Source organism: Malania oleifera, chromosome 6, assembly GCF_029873635.1.
Source record: "Malania oleifera isolate guangnan ecotype guangnan chromosome 6, ASM2987363v1, whole genome shotgun sequence".
NCBI lineage: Eukaryota > Viridiplantae > Streptophyta > Magnoliopsida > Santalales > Ximeniaceae > Malania > Malania oleifera.
Genome location: NC_080422.1, coordinates 109635740 through 109641985, shown reverse-complemented (window position 1 = coordinate 109641985; position 6246 = coordinate 109635740).

Sequence of the window (6246 nt, the reverse complement as noted above, 5' to 3'; positions counted from 1 at the left end):
CAGAACCTCTAACAAGGACTCGTGGAGTTCAATAAATAAGTGTCACCCTCACTGCGAACTACACATGTAAATCTGGTGAGACTTATTGGTTTTTATGCAACGAAAGGGAAGAAAAGATTGGCTGATTTACCGAGTACTGCCAAACAAAATCTTTGGATTCTACATCTTTGGTCTCTGCAATTCCCTTCTACTTGTAGTTAATAAAGTTTGAATAAATTTTTCCTGTAACAGATTATGGACCTACAAAGATGCCATGAAACGTACTCATCATTTCCTCCCTAACAAGAAATTAATTATTGTTATCACAAATCACTGGATGCAGATTTCAGATAAAACGCGGTTGCTACTAGATGGAAAACACACGCGTTCACATCATTGATGGTGTTACTTCAGGGACTTCTGAGATCTCCAAGAGTACTCAAGATTAACATCATTCACAGAGACTTGAAAGCCCAGCAACATTTTACTGGACGGTAGTGAACCTAAGATATCGGATTTTTGGCAAAGCTAGAATATTTTGAGAAAGATCGAAGGATGAACCACACAGGCCGAAAGTTGGAACATTGTATGCATACTTTCTGATCATAAATCTATTTGCACACATGTTTTTTCAACGTACCATTTAATTTATTTTATTTTTTTTTAACTTTTGGCTTGCGGGGAATATTCCCCACCAGAATGCTGAACAGAGGTGCATATTCCATGAAATCTGATGCTTTATAGCTTCGGAGTCTTGCTAATTTACAAATCATCGTTGGCAAGAAGACGTATGCAATACATGGCTCTGGCGAAAAATTTAAATTAAACCATTGGAAAACACGTAAGAGCCCACCCAACAGACCTCTCTACCATTGTTGCGAGTTGAAATTTTACATTTGAATTGCAAGATGACGTTTTTGGACTTTTCAGGCATATGAGCTGTGGGAAAGATGGCAAAGCATGGAATTTATGGATCCCTCTTGGATACGCTTCCTTCACCATGTAAAACGATCAAGATGCTCCAGGTGGTCGCTACTATGCGTCCAGAAAAAGCCAGTGGATAGACCATCAATGCTGGAAGTTTATTCAATGCTAAAAAATGAAACCGCATCTATTGCTACACCCAGAAGGCCTGCTTTCTCGATAAAAACGGATAAAGAAGCGGAAAATATATCTGTCTTGCAGCGAGAAAAAATTTCGGTTAATGATGTCACATTTTCTGAAATGGCACCCAGATGATAGTGTGTTTGTGAGGCATCGTTTATCATGTTCATTGTTTAAACTGTTGATTTCCATGTCCTGGAACTAAGCAAGGAACAGTCAATATTGTTCTTCTCAATGAATGGCAGTAAGACATTACATGTTCTCTAATGAGAACCTGAAAAAGATCAGTGTAGACACCCCAATTTTAATCACACCTTTCCGAGGAGACTTCATGTCAAATCTTCCTACACTATTTGTGGACCCCACACATCTTTGTAGGTCCCACACTACTTGTGGACCCCACACATCTTTTTTAGGTCCCAAGTTGCTTGTAAACCCTACACATTTTTGTAGGTCCCATGCTGCTTGTAAACCCTACACATCTCTTGGTACGCTAACTCGGATTCATACATCCAGTGCACGCTACTCCTTTTCGTACGCTAGCTCGGATTTGTATATCTCGTGCATGCTGGCTCGAGTTCCTATAACCCTCACATGGCTTGTAGGCCCCATATATCTTCATTGGGCCCCACATGGTACGTGGGCCCCACATCTCCTGGTACCTTAGTTCGGATTCCTACATCCGGTCCACGTTATCCCCTTTAGTACTCTGGCTCGGATTCTTACATTCGGTGCACGTTACTCCTTTAGTACGCTAGCTCGGATTCCTACATCCGGTGCACATTACCCCTTTTGGTAGGCTAGCTCGGATTCTTATATGCGGTGCATGCTGGCTCGAGTTCCTATAACCCTCACATGGTTTGTAGGCCTCATATATCTCCATTGGGCCCCGCATGGTGCGTGGGCCCCACATCTCCTGGTACGCTTATAACGCCCCAACCTGGGTCTGTCAAGGAGCACTACGTCTCTCCTCCTCCACCTGGACCAGACAACAGGGGGCAGGCCTTATCAGACTAATGACTGGCCCCACAGACCAACACGTGTCCTTTTCAGTGTGTTTTGTTCTCACTCACACACTTCCTGAGAAAACTTCCAAGGAGGTCACCCATCCCAAGATTGCTCCAAGTCAAGCATGCTTAACTATGGAGTTCTTATGGAAAAGCTCCCAAAAAGAAAGGTGCACCTTGTTGATATGAGTAGTAACATCTAATCCTTTTAAGTCTTTCACCCATGGGGTATCATAATGCTAGCCTGGATTCCTACATCTGGTGCACGTTACCCCATTTGGTATGCTAGTTCGAATTCATACATCCGGTGCACGTTACCCCTTTTGGTACGTTAGCTCGGGATCCTATATCCGGTGCATGCTGGCTCGAGTTCCTATAACCCTCATATGGCTTGTAGGCCCCACATATCTCCATTGGGCCCCATATGATGCGTGGGCCCTACATCTCCTAGTACGCTAGCTCGGATTCCTACATCCGGTGCACGTTACCCCCTTTGGAATGTTAGCTCGGATTTCTACATTCGGTGCACGGTACCCCCTTTGGTACGCTAGCTCGGATTCATACATCCGGTGCATGTTACCCCTTTTGGTACGCTGGCTCGGATTCCTATATCCAGTGCATGCTGGCACGAGTTCCTATAACTCTCACATGACTCGTGGGCTCTGCATATCTTCATTGGGCCCCACATGGTGCGTGAGCCCCACACATCTCTGTTGGGCTCTGTACGACTTCTAAAACCCCCGTATTATTATTATTATTATTATTATTATTTATCTAATTTGTCAAATACAAGCATGCTTTGTTCCCCCCATCATCACTCACCATATATGCTTTGTTCCCCTCCTTATCATTTCATCCATGCTATATTCCTTTCATCATCACTCACTACGTGCTTTGTTCTCCCATCATCATTCACCCCATAGTTTGCTCCTATGACGCCCCGATTTTTATACAATTTTTTTTCAAATAATAATAAATAATTACACGTCATCCACAACATTCACAAATCGGCCACGTTAACAATCTTACTATAATTCATACGACCCGACCCGCATTGGGTACTGGGTAAAAAGTTGTTTTATTTTACTACCTAACAATAGAAGACAATATATACATATCAATTAGAATACAATACCTAGAGTATCCATATACACATATATACACAATACTATCTCATATCCAAACACAACACAACCCTAGGGAATCACACCTCCCTAGTCCAAACTCACCCTGTATATCAGGGTCCCAGCTTCCTATGATCACAGGGCTCTATCACCTGATCTATCTCTGTCCCCTGAAAAATTTAGATAATTTGGGTGAGACACATTTCAGTAAGAAGGAATAAATTATTTAAAGTTCTATAATATAGGGAAATCGGCCCTCAAAAGGGGAGTTAGTAGATTTACTCAACTCTTTGAGACAAATCAGACCAACTTAGTTAGAAGATTACAACCAGATGTCGTAAATCCAAGAGCACTAAGTTGGCCACGTATTTGGGTGACTCCAAGAACAGAAGAAAGATTGAAAAATCTTTTTCCAGAGTCAGTAAGACAAGATGCAAATAGATTAATTATAACAGAGCCTCTAAGTGATTATACTCCTAGTAGAGCGAGTGTATCAAGAGAGGAAGATATTAATTCAGAAATAAGGTCAGAAGGATCTGAACCATCTGAATTAAAACCCTCAAGTAAGAGAAGGATAATTGGTCAGAGAACCATAAGGATCCCTATTTATGTAGATGAGGAAGAAGACCGATCCCATATAATATATAGGAGGACATCCATTTTGAGTGCTAAAATCGAAGAAAATGAAGTTTTGGTGAACATTTCTATCAGTAAGATAGGATGCACAACCCTTATTTGTCTTGACCCTTATTGCATTATTTACGGGCAGCTTCGGACTCTTAGGGTCATTTTCATAGGCTTGTAAAAAAATTTAAAAAAAAAAGGAAAGAAAAGAAACCTTTAAGAAAGCAAAGATGGAAAAGAACAATTAGAGTCGAAAAGTGCACGATACCAAAACAAAGGTATCTCGAGCCTTAGGTGACTGAAATCCTTTAGACAAGAGAATTAACTACAAATGTCAGTCATAAAAAATAAATAATAACGAATGTTTTTTTAACCTTTCAAAGTCCAAACGAAGGAGTGGAAGATGCTTCTTCTTCTTCTTTAATAAATAAAATTTAAATTAATATTGAATGTAATTCATTGACTAAACGAGTCAATCTCCATCCTATTTGTTAATTAAATGAGTGAAATCCAATAGTGCTTGTTACTCCATTATTTTATTGGGCAAGTCCAAACAAATTAGGTACACTCTCGTTCAAGCTTCTATCATTCATTAATGACTTAAAAATTTAACTCAATAGCATTCATGTCAATATAAATAAACAAATAGTTTGACTCATTCTAGCCCTAAATATAGTATTCTGATATGTATTTTACAAAATCATGTCAAGAAATTTTTTTTAAAAATAATAATTTTCAAACAAACTTATATAAAATATGAATTCAAAACTAAACTATAAACAAACTTAATAAAGAGTCCATAAATAAGCAAAATTTTGAGTGTGTGTGTATATATTATATATAAATATTTGTATACATATGTATTACTAAACTAACAAAAAGACAGCCCACAGGCTATTTAAACAATCTAACTTACGATGTTGACAAATCAAATACGATTTAATTTAAACTCAAATTTTCATTACTAAATTTAAATTTAAAATCAAATTTTACTTATTTTTAATTTAACAAATAAATTTAAATATAAACTAATATCAAATTAAACACAAATATTTAGTAAAAAAAATGACTTTATTGGTTTGTAGCCCTAATTATGGAAGTGGATAAGCCACTATGTGTGACCTACCCCCTTATAAAGGGCAATGGGGCGGCTTGACTAGCATTACATGTCTTTAACATCATCTTTTTTTTGACTTTACCTTTCTATTAATCAATGAGTGGGCCCAAGCAGTAGCCACTCCTCCATTGCCGTTAATTAATGAGTGGATGAGATTTATCCCAAGCAGTAGCCTAAAGTTGTACATAAAAAAAAAATCAAGCATTAAGGGTTTTACTTAAGAAAAGTATGAAAAGAGGAAATTGGGAGAGAATTTATTATTCATTATATTTTTCTCGTTCCGTTTGAAATTTGAAAAATACTAAAAAAAAATATTAAAAAATTTATAATTTTATATTTAATTATCAAGAAAAATAAAAAATAAAATAAAAAAATGCACCAAAGTTATGAATATTATTTTGATTCATGTATCATTAATATTTGATTTTATCATATTTTAGTTATATTGAAATAAATATTTATTTTTAATAATATTTAATATAGAAATATATATATATATATATATATATATAATGGAAAATAAGTTGCCTCCTCCTTTTCTTTTTCTTTTCTTTCCTCAAATAAAATTCTTGATCCAAACACAACCTAAGTTTTATTATAAAAAAAGTTTATTTTTATATAATTAAAAATTAAGAAAATTAAATATTAATAAAGTGTAAAATCAAAATTTTGTTCATGAATTTAGTATATTTTTCATTTTCTTTCTTATTTTCATTGATAACCAAACATGAAAACGTGGATTCCTTAATATTTTTATTTTCTTTTCTTAATAGTTTTCGAGTTTCAAACAAGGACAAAAAAATTAGAAAAAGAAAAAAAATTTATCAAAGAATTCACATCTTTCATGTTTAGTTATTAAAAAAAGTGAAAAAGAATGTAAAAAAATATACCAAATCTATGAACTATAATTTGAATTTACGTATCATTAACATTTAGTTTTTCTTAATCTTTGGTCATATTAAAATAAATTTTCATTTTTTTATAGTATTCACCAAAGAAGAAAAATATAGGGAGAAATGAATTTCCACTTTATTTTACTTTCATTTCCTTTTTCCAAGCAAAATTCTTGATCCAAACAAACATTACAGGAGCTTGTGCGGGAAAAATGCAAAGAAAATATTAAATACATAGGAATGGATGCAAATTATGTTGGTCCTGACTGTGGAGCCTATTTTTGTATTTGTCTAAGGTGAAATACTAATGAGGAATGATTCCTCTACCTATGATTTCAGTTATTTAGGGCACATCTCTTGGTGGGATGGGTCCAAATGCCAACACGATATCGTATGAT